The following is a 24,894-nucleotide window of genomic DNA, read 5'->3' on the forward strand; positions in this document are numbered from 1 at the left end:
TGGTAGTCAATTTAGACTGGACCGAGGAGTGTGAAAATTCATTCCAAAAGCTGAAGGAAAACCTTGTATTAGCACCTGTACTTAAAGCACCGGATTGGGAAAAGATATTCCATGTTCACATTGATGCTTCTGCATATGCAATCGAGAGTATTCTGGCTCAACCTAGAGACGGAACAATGGATTTTCCACTTTGTTATGCAAGCCGGCAATTAAATAGTGTGGAAAAGAACTACACAACCACCGAAAGAGAGGGGTTAGGAATGATTTATGCTGTAAAGAAATTTTGGCATTATTTGCTCGCAACAAACAAATTTGTGTTCTTCACAGATCATCAAGCTCTTTTGTATCTGGTGAATAAACCATGCAATACAGGGAGAATTGTACGCTGTGTTTGCCTTTTAGTGATGTCATATACCAACATAGCTCCAACTGACCTTTGTAGTATGCACTTGTTACTGCTCTCTATCTGTTGCACAAGAACAATTAAGCATTCATGGGTGTCCAAAACATAAAATTCCATACATCAAACACAAATGGGTTCATGAACTAGCTACATAGGCTTCAAGTTTCAACACATTCATGTCCAAAAACCATGAACTTCATGGCGGATCAACATGCCTCTCTACATTCCTGATGACCCTTATGAGTGCTATCGTAAGGGGTTGAATGAATAAAACCATTTTATGATAAAAATGCCACCAGAAAGAAACCGACTTGCTGTGTAGCTGGCGATTATCTATTGTGGACAGTCCCTAGCCTAGAGGCACCTCAGGAGACGGCTTCTTCCATGGAGCTGCAAAACCAACTCCTCTAGAATCCCTTCTGGCGAGTCTATGGGGGGGCGCTATAAGCCATTCATTGCGCAGGAAGAGCAGCAAAGGGCCGCGTGCTCTCTCTCTCTCTCTCTCTCTCTCTCTCTCTCTCTCTCTCTCTCTCTCTCTCTCTCTCTCTCTCTCTCTCTCTCTCTCTCTAGCACCGCGCGCCAGCGCGCAGCAGTTCAAGGCAGTGCTAAAAACTTGGCAGACCTATCTATGTGAAAGAACAAAAGTAAAATTTGAAGGTTTTTACACAGAATTACACTATTTTTTTCAAAATTTTGTAGGTTTCTCACCTTCAAATTCAAAATTTAGAGGTATATTTCAAAATTGGTAGGTGGGATTACATTAAACTTAGGTTTTTTTGTAGCACTGGTTCAAGGCAGGGTCTCTCTCTCTCTCTCTCTCTCTCTCTCTCTCTCTCTCTCTCTCTCTCTCTCTCTCTCTCTCTCTCTCTCTCTCTCTCTCTCTCGCGTGCGCGTGCACTTTACAGCAGTTCAAGGGCACGTTCAACTCTCCTCGTCGGATAGATCTTTAAGGTCTGTTGGGATAGTTTCCTACGACGTTAAAATTCTCTTCTTCTCAGGGGGTGTGTGTGTGGGTGTGTGCGCTAATAAAAAGAGGAAAATGGTATAGCTTTTCAATCACCCAAGTGTGGTAGATTGGTTATGGCATTTCCCACTTGAATAATATGTTTTGAGTTCAACTTTCCTCGTCGAATAGATATTTAAGGTCTCTTAGGATAGTTTCCTCTGACGTTAAAATTCTCTTCTTCTTCTTCTTCTCTCTCTTTTTAGGCAAAACCATCTCCATTCAAAATTCGAAGAAAAATTCTACCAGTAACCTTTGCCTCTCAAAACTGACAAAGTTAGAATCTCCATAGAGGAACTAGTAAAAAATTTGTTGATTTGTATGAGTAGCAATGTTTTGGAAAAATGTGTCTCAAGCTTAATATCGTGCCTTTTTCAATTTCAAAAATGTCGGTTGAGAGCAAGAGGAAAAGGAGAAATTCCGCCCCAAAATAGAGAAAAATAGTGCAAAAGCCCAAAAAGATAACCTTATTTGCTAAAAATTCCTCTTGGAAAATTCAAGGAAAGGAATTTTGTATGTTTGGAAAAATGATTTTTCTTGAACATTGATGAGCAGCTACAAGCCTAAATTTACAGAGTAATTAGTGAGGCCTTGACCACCATCTTGTTTATTGTATGTGTTTGCTCGGTTTCTCCTCCGCTCGAAAGTACTAAGATAGTGTAGCAAAGTAAACATGCTGCATCTCAAATATTCTTAAACAGAAGAACCTTACTCTTACTTTAATGTGTTCACACGCACACATTGATACATAGTCACAAATGCAAATGCAAAATGTACCAGCAATGAGAGCATTAACGCTAAATGGAAGAACCTCTTAACGTGTCCTTATTACACAAATAAACTCTTTAGGCCACATTCTAGCTCAACAATAGTTGACGACAAAATACCCCACAATGCAAAACCATTACAAACCAAGCCTACTTAAACTACTATTGTACATTTTTCCACACTCCACCCAAAGGCTTAAAAGAGCTCCACTTTGGTCAAGGCTGCTTTGTGCATGAACTCATGGACTTGAGAGTCACAACCTAGAATTTGGAGAAACACACAATTGAGACTCCCGCCGTCTTTGGCATTGGTGTTGTCTACGGTAGCAAAAAGGGAAACTCCAAGATGTATCCTATAGTAATTAATGCAATCCTTTTTCTTTGGTGTGATAAAACCTTTTCCCCCCCATGTTCTCTAAGTACATTTGGCCCTCATGATGAAAAATGCTCCACCCAGCAAGTAAGAAACTCTACCATAGCTAGGGCTCTTCCTATCACAATCACTTGGCATAGAACACGATAAATTTTAAAAGTGTGTTAATTTCCTCCATTGTTTTATACTAACAAAGTTATCCAAATATAAGTTGTTGAGCATTTCCTATTGCCAAGAAATTATAAAAAAATAGAGCCATAAATGTCCACCATAAAATTCAAATGCTCTATCTGATTCTTCATTCATTTGCTCGGATTATCCTCTGCTCGGAAAATCTCACTCGCCACATGGTAAGATTCATGAAAGCACACAACACCCCATGTTGTTGGGACAACCTTGGCAAAAAGAGTACAATGTGCAGATAGATTGGAATGCGAATGCAGTCAAAATTCAGCATGCATAAGAACAACAGGTAATAGCCTTTGCTCAGCAACCCCGCAATAATCAGCTGCTAGCAATGCAATCATTGGAAAAAGAGCCAAAAGCAAGGGTGCCACCAAAGAACAACATAATACCCAAGGCTAACAAACAGGTAACAACCAACATTGTCCACTACAAGTATGACAAGTCACCAACCGCAGTGCAAAGATCGAGGTTACCAAAACCAGAGAAACAAGTATGGATGCGGAAGGATAGAAATGACATGGCAGACAGAAAACACAAAAACGGCAGAATTCAACCGAAGCAGATAGTTCAACCAAAAACCAAGGGCATAAAACAGATATGGATCCCAAGGAAAATGCTCAGCAACAACTCAAATGCGACTCTCATTCGGATACCAAAACAAAAGCAAAAGGAACTCCCTTCGGTACAAGCAACATCGAAAGGCAGACAGCTGCATTTGCAACCGACAAACCGACTTATGTGGATGCCAATAAGCAACAAAACAGTGGCAACCAATGTAGTAGCAATAAACCCTAAACCGGCAAAAACAAGCTACCAATGGAAAGCAAAAGAGATACGGTCTACGGCCAAGCCAATCCTCTCCAAAGAGACTACTACGGCCATATCAACAGTAGCGGCAAAGCCAGTGACTTTTGCAAGAAAGACAATCAAACAAAGAGCAGTAGAGTTACAGCTGTTACTTGCAAAGAAAACAAGAAACCTCGACGGCGAATGCCAATAAGCATCTTGCTTATACCTTTCTCTTGCACAACATTAATTTTTCCATGCATTGACCGAGTATGCATAAAATAGGACCACATTACATGGCCACGCATTAGCACAATTTTTTCAACCTATGCACGGTACATACTCCGAGGTGATACCTTGTCATCCGGGAGGACTCCGGCTAGGAGGGGGGGAGGCATTCTCAAATGCGGACCCAATAGCAGAAAGAGCAAAAAAGGGCATGATTTTTGACTATTTTTAGGGGTTGTTGTTTGATTGCGAAATTTTCTGGACTAACCCAAGTACATATGCCCTTATACAACATGAATATATAGGTATATGGGGCCAAATGCCAAATCAAGCCCCTAGGTGTGTGTATATAAGTAGAAATAGCCATTTTTCGGACAAAATATTGGTAAAACGGAGAAATCCGGCCATAAAAATTGCATGTGAGTGTATATAATGTTTTGCGGTGATGTTTTTGATTTATTATGATTTTTGAGGATTTTCTGGGTTTGATTTGATATTTTTCTTTTAATTTTGCTAATTTTAAGCAGAAAAACTTTTAAAATGCAAAAAGCACGTGAAAAACGGTCATAATGAAAAACAAAAAATATGGGGATGATCAGTGACTATAAGACAATCTATGGTACAGTGGGGGTGCAATTATGATACTAGAGCGGAAAGCGTGTTTTGGCCAGATTTTGACCGAAATGCCAAATCTCTGGTAAACAGGGCAAATGGAGTCCAAATCATGAAATTTTTGAGCCTAAACCGCATCTCGCAAGAAGTTGGTAGCACATGTCAAATTTCATGAAAAGTGGTTCGGGGACCTCCATTATAAGAAATTTTCACCTCATTTTCACTATTGGGGCCTTTGAGAGAGCTTCTGCCACCTAGAGCGAGTGGAACTTCTAGCAGCTTCTACGACGTGCACGACTACTCGACGGGCTTCAGACATGAGAGATAGGCTCACCACCTTGAGCTTTTCGCGCATGTTTGTTGTTTTGTCGCGAAAACTAGTGTAGGGTTCACAAGGAGTCATACAGGTACCACGAAGAGTACACCTATATTCGGCTCAAATAGGAGCCTCAACAGGTAAACATGCAGTCAAGCCCACCATTCGGCTCAAGACGGAGCCTCAAGGGGACACAAGAAAAGGAATGTGGTGCGACCACATCGGGCTCAACAAAGCGGGCAGTAGAGACCTACAACTAGAAGTGACCACCTAACGGCTAACCCAAAAGCAATGAGACTTCATTGGCAACTTACCCTAGCATAGGAGACCAGTCTTGGATGTCCAAAGGAAGTAGAAAACCATTGGGAAAAACCCTAATTCCTAGAATCCCGCAAGAGGCCACCAAATGGGAAATCGGCAAAAAGGCGCCCAAATGCTACCAAAATTCATGGGTAGGAGCATCTCGACATGCTCGACAAGTCTATGTAGCCCACATGAACAAATGGTGACCCGAAGCGGCACTAAACTTCAGAAACAGCATCAGACACACAAAGCATCAAATAGCTCTCGCGGCCAAACCACATGTCCGTTTGCCACCAGACTTCACGAGCGGCTTTCCTAGACCATCAACAACCAAGTCCTATGGTGGTAGATCACTACAAGTCATCGAAGACATGTAAACGCAACCACGGGTGCTTCTAGAGCGACAAATTTCCAAATGGAGCTCCGATAAAGCCAAAGTCGACAAAAAACATACGACAAGGATCCCCAAGGGATCGGGAAGCTATGGAGACCAACATCAAGAAATTTCATCGCCGAAAAACACTACAAAAGTCAGAAAACGGCTCAGAGGCTCTGAAATACACACAGGGAGTTATTTTCTATCCATTTGACTTTTTTGTTGAAATTAGGCTTAAAAGGGACTCAGGGGGACTAAGGGCAGGCACTAGTGACAAATTCCATGAAAAAAATCATCAGGATGTCTCAAAGGAATTTCTGGGCAAAGAAACCAACATTTTTCATCACACACATTTTCTGAATAGCCTTTACATGCTAGCCACCAAATTTCATCACATTTGGACCAAAATTGACCTCATATGCATGAAAAAAATGCAAAGTTAGGGCATAGAGGCAATAATGGGCCATAGACCTACCAAAACTTGTCCAAATCACTTGAAACTTGCACAACACATTCATGAGCACCTAGCCAACCAATCTGTGTGGTCACTTGCAAAAATTCATGAAGTAGACATCCTACGCGTAGGATGTCTATTTGACATTTTTGGCCTACAGAGGGTGTTTGTCCATTCCAGATCTAATCACATCATCTTCAAGAGCTCATATACCAAGTTTGAAGCCATTCTAATCATTTTTGATCCCCAACACCTTCAAGATACACTTTTTGAGCCCAAAAACACTACCCAGGGTCTTACCAACATCAATTCTTGTCCAAATCAAAATCCAAGAGCATAGCCATGTTCCACATGCCAAGGAGTACCCACAAAACAAATCCCAAGCCATTTTGATGAAATAGACATCCTACGTGTAGGATGTCTCAAGCATGTTTTTGACCTTCAGTGCAAAGAATGACATAATGGGAGCCAATACCATGGTGCAAGGAGCCCATATATCAATTTTCAACCCATTTGGATATCAATTACTACCTGTTATGGACTTTCTACCCAATTTGTGACCTAAAGCCTAAATCAGCGCAAAAATCCACTTTTTGATGCCCAAATCCAAATCGAAGCACATAGCCATGTTGTATAGGCCAAGGACCACTAGCATGTCAAGTATCACCCTAATCTGATGAAAAAGACATCCTACGAGTAGGATGTCTAACTGAAATTTTTTTGGCCAGAATTGCGCGTGAGCACATGCACAATTTCACAAGTCCTTTTAATATTTATTTTCAATTTTCAAGTCATTTGGATAGTTAAAACTCAGTTTCTCAGCTGATATGGAAGAACGCTAACTTCGGACTAATGAGTGCAACAGGATCTATGGCAACCGCAAAGTCACCGGCAAAGAAGAAGAGGATGACCATAAAGGATTACCTAGAAGAAGTAGAGCCCTTCGTCATACTAGAAGGAACTCTAAATCCAATCCACACATGGATCCAAGAAGATCTGCTAGAGTCCAAAGATCTAAAGATTTACCAAGGCGTGTTCAAAGACACCACAGGAAACGTGATAGAGCTACCAATGCTACCGCGGGAACTCAATGAGTTCGTCAGACGCAAGATGGCAGAGTATCTGGAGAAGATTGATCTCCACAATTATTTTGAAGCGGTGCCGGCAGGTATTGACATAAAAAGAGTATGGGAATTTGTGACAACAATAAAAGAAGATGGAGTGGCGCGAGTTACAGATCTGCAGGGCAAGCCAGGCACTGAGATTCTAATCACAGAAAGAGTAGTGGCAGCTGCACTAGACCTCTCCAACAAGGGGGATAGTGTAACCAAAAGAAGAGACGAAGTAAAGGTGTACACTGAAAAGAAAGCCAACTATACCTTTGAAGATATTGCCAACCCCAAAGTGGCAATCATGAGTCAGCTGTACAATCAATATTTCCATATGTGTACAAAGCAGCCACAAAAGTACAGGATGCCGCCTGTAGCAATTGCCACAACATTCACCTGGGCAATGTAGAAAAGCAAGCCGAAAGTAATCAATTATGCAGCTTACATACATGATAATCTGGTGAAGATGGGCAACAAGAACCCCACATACATCGTGCCGAGTGAGCTAATCACGAAGGTGATTTATGGAGCATTGCACGCCAAGGGAAGATGGCCCGACCCTCCATCACAAAACGATTGGCTGAGGCTTAAGGAAGATAAGGAAGACGAACATCCAAAAGCACCAAGGGTGACAACCCGTTTGAAACGCCGGTTAGAAACCGTGCAAGAAGAGTAGCCAGAGCTAAAGAAGGGAAAGAAGGAATCTGCCCAAGTGTCGGTCAAAGAGACGAAATCGGCACGTCTGGAGCGGCTGATGGAAAGCTTCAGGGCAGAAAGAGCCCTCAAAGGAGATTTAGACGAGCTATGGAAGCCGTCTCTAGAAGCAATGTCGGGATCATCCCAAAGGGTGCACAGAGACAGATTCGATGATTACATTAAGAATTTTGAGATTCTGGATTCCATAGCAAAGAATATCCCACATGTACCCTTTACAGAAGAGGAAGTGGAGCAAGTCCAACGGAAATTGCTAGAAGAGCAGGAAGGCCAAGAGAGAGAAAGGAAGACAAAGGCGGACAGAGATTTCAAGAAAAATCCAACAACTCCACCGGCTAGCCCTGAGTTGCCCTGAGTTCATCCCACCGCCCTCACCACCTCCTCGCAGCCCTCCACAAGAAGAGAAAGAGGAGCAAGACAAACCAGAAAACCAAGAAGAGTCAAAGCAAGAACAAAGCCAAGAGAGAGAACCAAAGGAAGAGTTTAAGCCTAAGAGTGAGCAGCCAGAGCCAAATGAAGCAAGGTACAACACATTTCTAGACCTGCTAGCTGCCGGATATACCAAGGAAGAGGCTGCCGCAGTCGCATTCGACTTGGCAAACACGGGGCCCAAAGAGCAAGTGCAAAGCCTATGGTTAGTGGAGCTAAAAGAAATGGCCACTGATACAATGGACCTGCACCCACCCACCAATGATTGGGATGTTGTGATGACAAAGCTAATCGGGCTAAGGGCACAGTCAATGGCCTCAGAAAGTGAAATGGCAACTCTCAAAGCCACTGAAGTGCGGATAAATCTTGAAGTTGATACGTTACAAAAGCAAAGCCAAAGGCAGATAGAGAGAGAGACAGAGCTGCAAGCCAGTTTGGCAAAGGCATTGCAAAGATGCCAGGAAATGGAGGGAGAAAATCAGGCAGCAGCTCAAAGACTCCAAGGAGCCGAAGAGGAGTATAGACAACCCAGCAAGTCATTGACAGATGCAGAGAGGGAAAGGGATAACCTAACCCTACAACTTGCTGAGGAGTCCAAGGAAGTTGAGGCCATGCGAAATGCCAAAGAAAAGGCAGAAATAGACCAGGAGGCTAGCTAGGATGAGGTCCTTGAGCTCAAGGACCAGCTTAAAGTTGAAGACCAAACCATCCAGCGGCGGCTACGGGCATCTCCTTCCAGAGTCAGAGCTACTAGCTCGACTCACACCACTACAGAGAGCCAGATCTATGAAGAACAGATGAAAGAGCTCCAGAAAGAGTTGACCTTAGAGAAGAAGCAAAGGTTGATGATGGCAGAAGGGTCGGTGGTTATGCAAACACGCATGGAGGAAGAGCAGAAGGCAATGCAAGATGAGCTAGAAAATATGAAGAGAAATCTCGAGGAGGCGGAGAAGATAAACGCCGAGTTGAACGACCTCCTCGTGAGCATGGGAGAAGAAGCTGAAGCAGAGAAACAGACACTCCTAAAGCAGATAGAAGAGCTAAGAGGACAGCAGGAAGAAGAGCAGGCATACACAGGGCCAACAGCCATGGAAGGCATATACCTAGAGAATGTGGCAGATCCTGTGGACATGCAAGAGGAAATCCTTGTAGGACCCTCTCAGGAGCCACAAGATCTGACACAAAAAGAGGAAGAGAAGCTGCGCAAGGCCATAGAAGCAGAAATCAGAGAAACAGCCAAGGAAGCCTTGGAACAGGAGCAAAGGGTTTTTAAATCCATGACCATTCACAAGATCGATGCCAGCAACCTTTGGCGTGAATGGCTATAGCCCTCTCTCCCATATCCTTTGCTAAAGTACAAAGCTGCCACTATCAACAAGAGAATAAGAGAGGAGCCAACAGTGCCACTCTACACAGCAAATATCTCCCAGCTTGAAGGGGCAAAGTTGATAGTCGACTCCCAGCCCAAGTGGAGAAAGGCATGGCTGACGAAGTATCAACAATACCTAATCCATTTGGTAGAGGCACCCAAAATCGTCAGAGATAACCTAAGCTTCTGCCCTCTACCAAGGATGCGGACGTGGAAGGCCCAGGAGATACTACAAAGAAGCCAACCCACTTGGCTAAACTATCCGAAGCTGCCAGGCTTGAAGGCAGGCGAGAGAATAAGTGTTCAATACATGGTGAAAACCCTAACGGGCGCCATCAAATTGTTCATTGGCTCGCCTGACCTTTCTTGCATAATGATGAGGAAGATCTGCAAAACCCTTTTGGCAGTCTTCGAGGCGTTCAAACCGGGCCAGGTGACAGACAATATCTTCTTCTTTCAAGATACTTATAGATGTGCATATGATCTGTCTGGTCAGCCTTCCAAGGAGGTGATACATGCATTGTATCAAAGGATAATGTTTCTGCCATCCTATCACCTCCAGGCCTTTGAAGAAGCTTTCTAAACCGGCTTCTTCACCATCAACACGGATATATTCGGCCCAACACTACTGGATCTACATGCAAGATACGAGTCTGTGCTCAAGATGCGCGAAACCATAAGATGAAGAAGCAGCTCAATAGCCATGTCGGGGACGACATGAGCAAGGATGGGGCCCAGTGTTAGAAGCTGGACACACCCTACAGAAAATGACGGCTCGACATAATTTTTTTTTTTGTAATTATTCATTTATTGAGAAAACCCGACATTTCACCTTGTAAATATTGGGGCTTACAGAAGTTTCCAAATTGTATCCCAATTTTGACATTTAGATTGAGTAGATGGTTGATTTGGAACTTTAGGGTTTGAGAATTGTAAGGTATTTATACCACTTTTTGACCTTAATGACAAACCTTTTGTCATTTAAAAAAAGTTTTGAAGTCTGTGAGTGAGCGTACTGTCTACGAGAGAGAGTGTGAGCTTCATCTTGACACTACCCGCTACGCGCCGATACCTACATTGTGCACGTACGGTCCGGTTTTGCAAGCTCCATCTACGAGCTTCATTTGGTGATTCGGTGAGCATACATTGTCCGATTTTTCATTGCAGCATATCCACGCATTCACATTGAGTAGAGCTACACATTAGGCACTTTAGATTTCGGAAACGAAGACCTGCAAATTTCGGCTAGACATCCTACGTGATTTCGCACTGGGTGTTTTGGGTTGGGGTTTTGGTTCACAGACCTTAGGGAGAGAGACCTATTGGTTTTAGTAGGGTCTCCTTCAAGTTCTGTGGTGTTTCGAGATTGTTTGATAGGTTTTCGTCTCTAGAAAGCGTTGTAAGAGGAAGTTGTGAAGGCTATGACTTAGACATTGGGTAGAGACCTCTGTAGGAATTAGTTAGGAGTCGGTCGAGTGTAGGTTGACACCCTATGCTTGCTTCCATGCACCTGCAGGTCGAGCTTCGTCCTTAGCAGACAAATCTTGTTAGGTGAGTTCTCGCTGTGCTGATGTTCGTCGCGGCGTATCCGTCCAACAAAAACTTGTGAAAAGTAATGAGGTTACCTCTCACCCAAGGCAGGAGTGGATGACTCTAGCGTGCTAGGCATATCTGTACACACAGATAGATGATGGTTAGAGTGCAAATATTACAAGGGTCATGCTCTTGTGAATAATGTGTTTTTATGATTTTGTGTTATGTATAGAACTTGTAAGTTTCCACATTATTGTTTGGTGGCTCTTGCTCTTTTACTTTTTTATCTTGTTTTTGTGACTATAAGGCTTTATATATACATTCCCTAGGATTGGAGATTGAGATGTTAGGGAGGAAGGTTGAGAGGGAAGCAAGTGAATGATGGATGTCAACAAACACTCCCTCCTTCCTCAGGTAGATCATACCTTTTGAAACCAATTGTTCCAAGTTGTTATGCGTGAAAGATTTAAAAATAGTTTTCGACCGCCCTATGCATTTCATCTAGTTGCAAGGGTGGTAAGGTACTCTCCCAGGTTTGTATTTGCAATGTTGTTGTAGGTGGTGAACTTACAACGAGAGGTGCAAACTCTTCTTTGTTTATATGGATATGTACAATGGTAAATGGAGGTTGTGTGAAAGATTCTATTTCCATATAGGAACTACATGAAGAGCAAGAATCTTCATTTGACTTCCTTGTTCCTGAGCTAGGTGGAACAAATTGTTCCTTCTTCGGTACCCAAACTAGCTCTTGAGTGGGTGTGTAGCATTCCGTGATTTTTTCCTTTCGCGATATTCAATTCGTTTTGGAGCCACAGGATTGGGCTCACATGGTCCAGGTGACAAGTAAGAGCACAATTTATGTTTTGGCACCCAGATTTGATCATTTCCTTCATAGTAGTCTTGGGCTTCCAATAGTTTTTAGGAATCCAACACAAACATTTCTTTACATTTCTTGGGGTGAGTGGGACGTCTCTTACCAGGCTCCTGTCTTTTAGCACTAGCTATGGTCGCTAAAGAAGCTTTAGGGATCCACTTGTATGTTTTCTTTGTTATATTGGAATGGGTCTTGTGTGTTTCAAGCTTTATTTCAACTACATCAGTTGAAGCTCTAGAGAGTTGGGCTATGGGGACATATGGTTCAACCTCTTAGACATGCAATGTTTTGGGTTTTATTTCCTTAAGAGGCAATATCTCAGCTAAGCTACATCGTATGTTATACGGTGTACATATAATACACCTTAAACAGGCATATTATACGATACCTATCTTTATTCGGCCGTATTATACGGTGCTAGCTCAACAAAAACACCATATTGTATAATTTCAACAATTCGGTCAAAATATTAGTTCGATCGAAATATTAATTAGATCGAAATAAATTTGTTTATATATGTTGAAACGGACTGTTTCCCTTATTCCATCGATCTCTCTTCTCTCATCTCACCTATAGGTGAGCCTTACAACACAAAGAAAAATATAAAAATGCTAGTTTAAATTTAGCCATATTTTTTCTAGTGAAAATTTAGAGCTTGGATATATTTATTTTTTTAGGCTTTGGAGTTTTGAGTTACTTGCTCTGTGTGAAGTATATCTTACACTGAGAGGTAAATTAAGTAAGATAGTTAATGATTACTTGCCTTGTGTAGAGGAAACTCACACTTGGAGGTGATTCAAGGTAGTTAAAGTTAGCAGTTATTTGCTTTGTGTTGAACTTTGTTCACACTTAGAAGTAACTTTAGTTAAATAGTTAAAGTTAAGAGTTACGTGTTGTGTGTTGAACTATGTTCACACCTGGAAGTAACTTACGTTAGATTTATCTAATGATTGATTGTCATGTGTAAAGTAATACTCACACTACAGACAATTTAGGTAGATTAAATAATAATCTCTCTCTTTGTGTAGAGGTATTCTCACACCTAGAAGAGATTTACAGAGTAGTGAATCTTGATTGCTTGCCATGTGTAGATTTACACTCACACTTGGAGGTAATTTAGATATGTCTTTTAAAGATATTCTGCTTTGTGTAGAGTTTACTCACACTTGGAAGTTATTGAGATAGATTAAGCGATTTATTTATCATGATTCAGGTGTAAAGTGAAAGCTCACACTTGAGAAAAATTTATTTCTGGTATTTATAATTTATAGAAGTTGAAAATGTTAATATATAGAGTAATGTAAATGGTATTAGAGTTCGATTTTAAATGTGTCTTTAGTAACTAGTTCTGTTTGAGTTTTCATATCTAAAGAAGATGATGAAAGGATATGAGTGGAACTACGTAGATGAATTGGTCATTGGGAAGAATACATCAAAGCTAAGGTGTAAGACCTGCGGCCATAATTTTAGTGGAAATGCTCACAGGATAAAAGAACATGTTTTCAAAATTCCTAGAAACGTGACAGCTTGAAAATACCCCCCAAGAGGTATTGCTAAAGAATTTCCCGAGTGGGCGCTCAAGGCAAAGAGAATTCTTGAGGGCAACAAAAACGGAGGTCCCAAAATGATGGCTCCATCTATGGCTAGGGACATCGAGATACTCGAGAATGATAAAAACCCTCAGTCGATCCCTACTACAGGTGAAGGAACAAATCAATGAGGGTGCCATTCATCCTTTGCTGGGAATTGTAGCTCTAATCCTACCGGAAGCTCTACTGCTAACTTAAGCCGAAGTGAAGCATGGACTGGAGGAGAATTTGCACCAAGTGATCCTACTTTGCAACAGGCATTTGGGAAACAATGGCTTCCTGAACTCCATCTTAAGTGGACTCAAGCATTTGTTGCATGTGGAATTCCTTTTAATGTCATTCAAAATCCTATCTTCAAAGATGCTTTAATGAGCACGTCAAAGAAGAGATTTGTGGTTCTTGATTATAATAAGATGCGTACAGAATATTTAGATAAAGTAAAAACAACATCAGAGAATATTTTATAGCGCACGACTCTTGATTTTGTGCCGGCGTATGGATGCACAATTGCTCTAGATGGTTGGACAAATTGCGAGAAGAAACCATTGATTAATGTGAATCTGTTGATTTGTCCAAGAGGTGTCATCTTTCTTGAAGCGATCGATACATCCCTGAAAGAAAAAACTAGTGGATATCTTGCTGGTGTTTATGAGCGTTCGATTAGAAGAGGACCTAAATATGTGACATCCATTGTCACAGATAATGCATCTAACTACAAAGCAACTGGAAAAGAAATCGAATCAAAATATCCAGAGATTACATGGGTTCCATGTGCTGCTCACACTTTTAATTTGCTCTTAAGGGACTTTGGAAAAGTTCCTTCTATTAAGCAAACTCTTTTAGATGCAAACCACTTGGTGAATTTTATAAGAGAGCATTCATTTTCTTACGCTTTGTTTAGAACAAAGTACTCAACAAAAACTTTACAGATTTTTTGTGTGACCCACTTTGCGACAGCATGTTACGTTCTCTCCACACTGCAGCAAGTAAAAGCAGCCCTTGTTGAAACAGTGGCAGATAGAAGATAGGACATTTGGCTTGATAAATATCCTAAGTATGAACCTGCTGCTTCCAAATGAATCATCTTGTAAACTCTCCTGTTTTTTGGAGAAATGTAGACAAAATAGTTACTGTCATAGAACCTTTCACTCATCTGATACTATTAGTGGACAAAGAAGCCTCTATCTTTGGACAGGTTTACTGGTACATGCATGAAGCCAATTGCAAGTTAAAATATAGTACATCTTATGCAGGAAAAGAGAAAGCCATGATGATGACATCTCCTGTACATTGAGCAGGTTTTGTCTTGGATCCCAAGTTCCAGATGCACGAGCAATCTTCAAACAGAGAAGTGATCAGTGATTTCAAGAAAGTGTATGCTCAACTATTAGGCAATGTGGATGGACAGGTAGCATACACACAGAAGACGGAATATACTAGTAGAGAGGGAACGTTTGGGGATCCTTGGCATATAGATGCTATCAAGACGATGAGCGCACCAATTTGGTGGAAAGAGTACGGTGGAGAAAAAGTGGAACTTTAACATGTGGCTGTGAGAGTATTTTATGTTGTCACCTCAAGTGGTAGATGTGAAAGAAATTGGTCTTCATTCGCTTTTGTGCATACTAAAAAATGAAATTGATTAAGTCCTAAACAAGCTGTGGACTTGGTGTATGTCTTTTGTAACATGCGACTTATGCATAAGCCTGCACAGAAGAAATCTTTGGGCGCTTCCAAACACACGAATCAGTTGCAAATGAGCTCAACACTAACGATGAAATGGAAGGGAATCCGGAAGATATTGATCCGAAATGTTCAGATGTTGAAGAAATTGATGACATGGTGCCTATGATTAAGGGGACGAATGAGCTGTAAAGTTTGTACTATATTCTCAATTAATTTTGCAATGCAAAAATTATGTGGAGTTTAGCTTTACAATCCATACCTTCTCTCTCTCTCTCTCTCTCTCTCTCTCTCTCTCTCTCTCTCTTTCTCTCTCTCATTGCTAAAAAGAGGGTAGTAGAGAGAACATAATTTACACTATTGCAACAACATTTGTCACATCCATTTGTTCCAACAAATAGAGATTTACATACCGAAAAGAGGTTTTAATTACTAATCTTGAGATTTAAGATACAAAAAGAGCTATGTATTGTTTGGGAGATTTAATTTAAACCATGGGCTTGTTCTCTCCCATTCCTAATCTTGAGATTTAAGATACAAAAAGAGCTATGTATTGTTTGGGAGATTTAATTTAAATCATGAGCTTGTTCTTGGCCAAAGAGATTAGATACACGAAATTTTGAAGTGCCAATTGAATCACTTGGGCCGGCATTGCCCATCTCTTCTTCGTTAACAGGCCCATACCTTGCCTCATACCATGCCAACTTTCTTTCTAGCTCTGCTATACGAGCGTGCAACATGGCTGGGTCTCTCCTTGACTTTCCAAATCCACGCCTTGGGTTGCAAGATGCTCAATAACTGCAGTTTCTTCGGACAAATATGTGTAACCTCTGTTGCGAAGAGGGTCTTCTTGATTACCTTCCCGTGCATGAATCTTCTCGGCTGGGCGTCCTTTCCCAACACCTCCTGTAGTGGGATGATCGTTCCAATTAACTTTGAGCCGCAATAAATAGTAGAAATAACATTGTTGCACAAAGTAAATTGCCACTTGATTATTATTTGGTGCCGATCTGTATACTTGGATAAATCTTGTAAGGATATTTCGTGCGAGGACAGTGTGTTGTAGATCTGAAACCTTCAAGGGAGCAAAAGCCTTAGCATTTCCACTGACTCGAAATAATGTGTTGCGTACGAAGTGATTCGGGCATAACTGTCTGCATTGCCTGTAATTCAGTGGCTCCCCTTGAAGTTCTGATTCGTCTTGTTGGGTTGCAGCCAAAGCACTGAGATCTCCTTCAGCCACCCGAATCTCTTCCTCTTTGTAAATTTGTTGAGCCAATGCATGATTAGGCAAAGGATCATTAGTCTGCTGTACATTCTGGTCGGGAGCAATATCTTCCATAACTGAAATGCAAAATAATAAACTTTAGTGAGACAAGTCTTAGCACTTGAAAAAGAGAGATGGTTTAGAGAATTGAGTGATCTAACTTGAAATACTTTAAAACTTCAACTTGAAGAACTTTAAAAGCATTGTGCACGTGACACCATACATTGCACACGTGACATCATTAATGCCAAAAAAGTTGATTACTGGTTTAATCACTAGGTCTCAAGCCAGATTCGGTTACAATATGATAGCCAGTATTATGGCTTCCATTCAAACAAAGGCTTAAAGCCCATATCTTAGGTCTATCTAAGGGTTTGGGAGATTTTCCACTAGCAAGATGTTTGTTTACATTGCGCAAAAAATCACGCTTGAGAACCTCGGTGGGCTCTGGAATACATGCAAGCAAGCACCTAAGAATATATGAGAGACTATATATATCAGATGCCTTTGTGAATGGAGGAGGATTGGTGTTGATATTTTCAAGGGCAGTCCATGGATAATCTCGCTTAAATTAAGATCTACATTGAGGGGTGAGATTTGGCAGCTTGGGAAATGTTGCCAAAGTGTTTGATGGTGTACTTTGTCCCCAATCCGCAATGCCAGCATACACTCCTTGCTCGCCAAAATGAAGTAGAATATTTCTAGTGTCTAGATCATCGTGAATAAATTCGTGACTATGCACGAATTTAATCGTCCGCAGAAGAGCATTGCATATTGGCAAAATGTTGTTTGTGAACTGCTATACAATTTCAGATGTATGTTGGAACTCTCTGATTGCAGGCTTGCTTTCATCATGATGACATGCCTAAATCCACTGCTCAAGATGACCTCCATTCCAAAGCTTGAAGATCAACATAGGTCTTTTGCTATACCAAACAAGAGCACGAGGCAATATCATGCCATAATGCTGAATAGTTGTAGCACTTGCCTCCTCTAGCACGATCTGCAATGTCGCTTGCTTCCTATTTGATCTTTGTATATCTTCACCGCATGGACGGGATCTTTGAAGAGAGGATGAGCAAGTGATACTTGTTTCACATTTTCAAAAAGTCCTTCACCTAATTGGGGTGCTTGCAAGTGAAAGATGGAATTCTCCCCAAGTAAGTGTAGGACAGGAGGACACATCGTATCATCCAGGTTTATAGTGGTGGACGACTGAGCACCTGATGAAGGAGGTACATTCTCTTCTGTCCTAGGACGTTTTGAAGAGCCTTTGATCTTATCTTTGCTCTTCAATTCTGAATGTAGCTGTGCTACAAGCTGCATTCGCTCTTTGATTCCAGGTTTGGTTTTGATTTCTGGATGAACCATACTTTCAAAACTTCTAGTGACCTGGCCTAATAATTGCTTTATTGTGTTATGCATCACTCCATTAGTGCGCAGAGCTGGGTAAAACGAAACTGGGAATGCATTGCACAGCTTCAGCCAACAATGTTCCATAATTTCAATCACAAAATCATCGAGCTTTGCCTACAGTAGATCAAATGCTCGTTGCAAATGATCGTCTGAAGCTCCATAGAGAAACAAAATAAGAGCATCACTAATAATTTTGTGATGCTGACGCATTAAATTTGTCTCTACCATGACTGAAGCCTGAAAATACATGAAGGAAATATAAGTAAGACAAATCCAGAATAGATAAAAATTTGACATATATTATTGTTAATAAATCTGAACAAAAACATTTCATGGCCAATAATAACCTTCAATAATGAAAGATCTAAACATTTCATGCATCATAATAACAACAATAATGAAAGACATGATGGTTAAAGAATTCAGGATAGAAGAATGTAAAATATATATCTTCTTCTTGCAGTGCGACATAGGGTCAACAGCAACCAGAGACGAAAAAATCATTAAATCCAATCTCCTTGCAGTGCGACGCGATGGTCAGCAACAACCAAGAATGATGGATTTAAAAACTCGAAACCTCTCCCTGTAGTGCGACACAGTGGTCAGCAACAACCAGAGACGAGGAAGCTATTGAATCCAATCTCCTTGTAGTACGACGCGATGGCCAGCAACAACCAAGAATGATGGATTTAAAAATCCTAAACCTCTCCCTGCAGTACGACACGATGGTCAGCAGCAACCAGAGACGAGGAATCTATTGAATCCAATCTCCTTACAGTGCAACACGATGGTCAGCAACAACCAAGGACGATAAATTTAGAAACTTTAAACCCCTCTTTGTAGTGCGACACGGTGATCAACAACAACTAGAGACGAGGAATCTATTAAATCCAATCTCCTTGCAGTGCGACATGGTGGTCAGCAATAACCAAGGATGATGGATTTGATAACCCTAAACCCCTCCCTGCAGTGCGACACAATGGTCAGCAACAACCAAAGACGAGGAATCTATTTTTCTAAATCCAATCTTCCGATAGTGCAACGCAATGGTCAGCAATAACTAGGAAGAAAAGATGCATGATAGCTAACTCCTCCCTATAGTGAGACTTGATGGTCAACAACAACCAGGGACGGAAAGTATAATTGTACAACCTAAGCTACTCCCTGAAGTGCGACACGAAGGTCAGCAACAGTCAAGGAAGAAGCGTCTAAAGTCTAACCCCCTTGCAGTGTGTCACGAGGATCAACACAGCCAAGGACGGGTGTCTAAACCTGCAGACTAACACTGAGGTGTGAGCAAAGCTCCACAACAACAGCGCTAGTAAGAAACAAAATACAAACTAACACTGAGGTGCGAGCAAAGCTCCACAACAATAGTGTTAGCAAATTAATTGCAAAAAAAAACAGAAAAAACTCTATAAGAAAAATTACTTGCTCTGTGGCTCACTCTGGATGTGTTGTGATCTCTGTCTACTACCACTCTCTCTAAAGCTCCACAAACTCTATCTCTATCTCTCTAGCAATCACAATCGCAGCAGTTCGTTTGAACTGCCGCAGTGCCCCTTTTTGTTATAAGTATAAATATATTTCGATCGAAATATACTTCGATCGATATGTTTTTTATTCGGACATGCGCGTATAATACGGATATACAATGTATAAATCTATAATATATGTACAATTTATAATATATGGGCATATAAATGCAACTCAGTATCTCGGGGACTATGGCTTGATTGGCAGGGCTAAGAGTTGGTTTCTATGTTGTGACACCCCCAATCCCCCAATCAATAGTGCATTTGGCGGCTATCATCCACGTGCATCCTTGGTTTATATTACCCTCCATAGTTCCAGCAGGAATGACCAAAAAGTCTTGAGCTACAACCCCATTGTCATAACTAACAGAAGTTTGCCAAATTCCAAAAACCACTGTTTTTTTCTTGTTGACACCCTTGACTTGGATAATACTCTCAGATAGAGGTGGCTTCCCTACCTGACACCACACCCCATATGATAGCAGATTAAATTTAGCACCCATGTCCAATAAGGTGTTATGTAGCACTTTTCCATAGGCGATGTTAAGCTCAATAGGGTATCATAGAGGTGTGTTACAGTCCAACCAATCCTCGTCAGTTTCAACGTGGAATGCATCTGTAACTCCAAGGTTAGCCTCTTGTTGGCGTCTTATGCGTTGTTGTCGCTCCTTAGCCTCAGCTTGAGCTTGTATCTTCTTCAATTCTGTTTGTCCTTGGTTGCCTTTTCTTGATGGATGGCACGTAGCTCCTCTTGGCTTAAAGGATCATAGTATCTTTTAAATTTGCTCCCAGTGAGGAATCCAATGGTTTCAACTCCATCAAGAGTCTCCACACAAATGGTTCCTTGTGGGGTGATCTCACATACTCTATATGGTCCTTTTCCCGCATATTTCAACTTTTTCTTTTCATTACGCACTCCATACATAAGGACTTTATCACCAACATTGATATCTTTGTTCTTTAGATGACGGTCATACCATTTCTTCCTCCTATCTTTCTCCACAATGCATTTTGCATAGCTAATTGCCTCTCTTCATCTAGCCTTTTAAGGATATATAATCGCTCAACTAAGGGGTTACCATCCCAACCTTCTTGAGAAGCTACTCGAAGACTATGAACGACAAACTCTCATGGCATAACCGCTTCTCGGCCATACACCATCTTAAAAAATGTGTAGTTAATGGCAACTTTGTACTTAGTACGATAAGCGCATAGAGATGATGTAAGCTTTAAATCCCAATCTGTACGATGAGCCTCAACGTCTTTGTCAAAATGGAGATGAGAGTTTGTTGGTACTCTCAGTTTGGCCATTTGCTTGTGGATAATAAGGTGTGGCCTTGTGGTGAGCTATCATGAAGTTGATAGTGAGTTATTTTATCACTTCATATATAAAATGAGTGCCATTGTCACTCACAATCTCAAAGGGACTGTTAGGAAATAAGACGTAGCTAAATAGATAATTGAGTAGATTACTTAATGGAGAGAGACAGATTTATATACACGAGATTATAGAGTAGAGAGAGAGAGAGAGAGAGAGAGAGAGAGAGAGAGAGTACACACGATATACGTGGTTCACCCAATGTGGGCTACGTCCACGGGAAAGCAGCCACTCAATGGATTTAGTACTTCAAAACAAGAAGTAGTTTACAAAGGGATTATACCCTTAATGGAGCTCCCGCCTTGCTTCACTCTCACCACCTCACACTCACCTTGTTGCATCAACTTCACACTATGAAATGTGTGTAGAAATGGCCTCCTTTTATAGGCCAAAAGGGCTGCCCTCTCTTATGAGAGACAGCCATGTGTAGCCGCCCTTGTGCGAATAAGTCCAAATCAGACCCTCCAATCCGCCCATGTGTGGCCGCCCTTGAGAAGACAAGTCCACTTTTGAATTCGGCCACCGGCCATTGACTTCCGACCACCGGCCATCGGCCATTGACTACCGGCCACCGGCCAACCGACCGGTTGTTTTCCGACCACTTTCCGGCCGCCGTCCGGCCATAATATTCTGGCGAAAAACAATATTCCGGCGAAAAAAAAGTCTCGGGGGCCTCCGCCTTCGAGGCCTTTAAAGTTGCCCCTGATTCTTGTCCGTGAAAATTTTGGTTTCCGGTGAGTGATTTTCCTTCATGCACGATGGCTTCTCCTCATAATGGGGGCCTTACAAATGTGCGCTTTTACCACAGAAAATTACAAGGGTAAATCAGGCTCCATACTTAATAATCTCCCACTTGGAGGCTGATCTCCAAACCAAACCTGTGACTGCTTTCCATTATGGCTTCTTATCCTTGAATGCCGATTGAAGATGAGCAAAAGCTCAACTTCTCCTTGTTGACCACCTTTGTAAACATGTCTGCAGGATTTTCACTTGTATGCACCTTTCCTAGCTTTAGTTGTCCCTCTTCCAAAAGAGTGCGTATGAAGTGATATCTCACCTCAATGTGCTTTGTCCTTGAATGAAAGGCTGAGTTCTTCGCAAGATGGATAGTGCTTTGGCTATCACTGTACAAGACACAATTGTCTTGTTTGAATCCAATCTCTTCTAAGAATCTGTGAAGCCACAAAATTTCTTTGCTTGCCTCCGTCATTGCTACATACTCTGCTTCCGTGGTAGAAAGTGAAACCACTTTCTGCAGCTTTGAAGCCCAGCTTACTGCTGTGCCTCCAACCGTGAACACATAGCCAGTAGTGCTCCTTCGAGTATCTTTGTCACCTGCCATATCTGCATCAGCATACCCTTCTAGAAAAATATCAGTTCCTCCAAAATACAAAGCATTTGTTGTTGTCCCTTTTAGATACCTAAGTATCCACTTCACAGCTTGCCAATGCTCTTTACCTGGGTTGTCCATGAACCTACTCACAACTCCCACTGCATGTGCAATGTCTGGCCTTGTCCAGACCATAGCATACATTAGAGAACCTACCGCTGCAGCATATGGAACTTTAGACATATAGGCTATCTCCTCTTGTGTCTTTGGACACATATCCTTCGTTAGTTTAAAATGACCAGCCAAAGGTGTAGAAACTGGTTTTGCATTTTGCATTGCAAAACTTTCTAGTACCTTCTTGATGTAATCTTCTTGAGATAGCTTTATTGTCTTCTTCGTCCTGTCCCTTGATATTTTCATACCAAGTTTCCTCTTTGCAGCACCTAAATCTTTCATTGAAAAAGATTTGGACAGCTCCTCTTTTAGGTCTTTGATGTCCTGCATGTTAGCACTTGCAATCAACATGTCATCAACATACAACATTAGGATGATGAATTTCCCATCTCCCAAATTCTCCGTGTAGACGCAGTGATCCGAGTTGCATCTTGTGAATCCATGATCCAACATCCATCGATCAAACTTCAAGTAACATTGTCTTGATGCTTGCTTTAAACCATACAAGCTCTTCTTTAATCTGCAAATCATTTTCTCCTTACCTTTTACTTCATACCCCTTTGGTTGAAGCATGTAGATTTCCTCCTCTAAGTCACCGTGAGGGAATGCCGTATTTACATCCATTTGCTCGAGATTTAGATCATGAGCAGCCACAAGGCTTAAGACAAGCCTAATTGAGTTCATTTTTACAACAGGAGAAAATATTTCATTGAAGTCAATACCTTTCTTTTGAGAAAAACCTTTTACCACAAGCCTAGACTTGTACCTTTTCTTCCCACCTTCTTCTTCCTTTAGCTTGTACACCCATTTGTTTTGAAGTGCCCGCTTACCTTTAGGCAACTCAACCAACTCCCATGTTTGGTTGCGATGTAATGAGTCCATCTCCACTTGCATGCTCTTCGTCCATTCTTCTTTGGATTCATGTTGTATAGCTTCTTCATATGATTCCGGCTCTCCAGAATCTGAGAGCAAGAGATGGTTGAAGGAAGGAACAAACCTTTTTGGAGGTCTACTTGCTCTTGTAGATCTTCGGGGAATAGGTTGAGGCTCCTCATTTGGTTGACGTTGTTGCACATTGTCACCATTTGCAGTCCTTGAGTCTTCACCGTCCTCAAGCTCCATGTACTCATCACCTGTTTCTTTTGTTTGTTTTCTTTCCAAGTAATCTTTGTACATATTTTGTTTGTTAAAAATTACATCCCTACTCCTTAAGATTTTACCATCTTTAGGATTCCATAGGCGATACCCAAAGTATCCTTCTCCATAGCCAATGAAGAAACACTTTTTGGACTTTGCATCTAACTTTGATCTTAGGCTTCTATCTATGTGCATGAAAGCCTCACACCCAAACACTTTGAGAAATGCATAATTCACCGGTTTACCTATCCATGCCTCTTCTGGAACTCCCCCATCCAATGCCGTTGAGGGTGACCGATTGATTAAGTACACAGACGTACTTACAGCTTCCGCCCAAAGGTCAAGCGGTAGGCCTGCATGTAGCCGCATGCTTCGTGCTCGTTCCATGATTGTCCTGTTCATCCTTTTCGAAATCCCATTTTGTTGAGGTGTCCTTGGGGTTGTCCTTTGCCTCCGAATGCCATTGCTAGCACAAAAGCTTTCAAAAGCTTGGCTGCAATATTCGCCTCCATTGTCGGATCTGAGGCATTTAACCTTGGTACCTGTTTCATTCTCCACAAAGGCTTTCCACCTTTGAAATATGGAAAATACATCGGATTTATTCTTCATGACATAAACCCATGTTTTTCTAGTCGCATCGTCTATGAATGTTACATAGTACAATGAGCCACCAAGTGATGGTGTACTTACAGGACCCCAAACATCAGAATGAACCAAATCAAGTTTTTTATTTTTTCTTTCATTTCCTGATTTTTGAAATTTTACCCTCTTTTGTTTACCATAAACACAATCTTCACAGAACTCTAAGTCCACTTCTTTCAAACCCGGTAGAAGCTTCTTTGTTTGAAGGATTTGCATTCCTTTGGTACTCATATGCCCAAGTCGGTAGTGCAACACCGCACTGTCAACTTCTGTAGTTGCTGCACAAGCTGAAGGTTGCGTGCTAACAGTACACAAGTAAAGTGTACCGACTTCTTCACCCTTGGCAACCACGAAATATCCCTTTGAGATCTTCCACCGTTTGTTTCCAAATGCAATGTTGTGACCTTCATCGTCCAATTGTCCTGTAGAGATCAAATTTTTGCGAAGAGAAGGAACATGCCTAACATCTTTAAGCTTCCATTCATTTCCGTTAGCAGTTTTGACAGAAACTATACCTTTGCCAACAATCTCACAAGCTTCATCATCTCCCAAGTATACATACCCAAAATTACCTTTGGTGTAGTCTTGGAAATGTTGCTTGTGTGGTGTCGCATGGAATGAAGCCCCGGAATCTACTATCCAGGAATTAGACACATTGTCTAATGAGAGAATTAGAGCATCTTGCTCTACTTTACCTGCCACATTGGCCTCCGATGTTGGCTTGTTTTCTTGAGACTTTGTCTCCTTCTTCTTCTTGGACCAGCAATCCTTCTTGACGTGGCCCTTCTTGCCGCAGTTCCAACATTAAAGAACTGACTTTGTGCGTGACTTGATCCGCCTTGAGCGATCACGACCCTTTTGGTTTTTGAACCTCTCCTTAAGCCTTCCTCTTGTTTCCACTGATAGTG

This window comes from Adiantum capillus-veneris, chromosome 22, assembly GCF_014529385.1.
Source record: "Adiantum capillus-veneris isolate H3 chromosome 22, ASM1452938v2, whole genome shotgun sequence".
Taxonomy (NCBI): Eukaryota; Viridiplantae; Streptophyta; class Polypodiopsida; order Polypodiales; family Pteridaceae; genus Adiantum; species Adiantum capillus-veneris.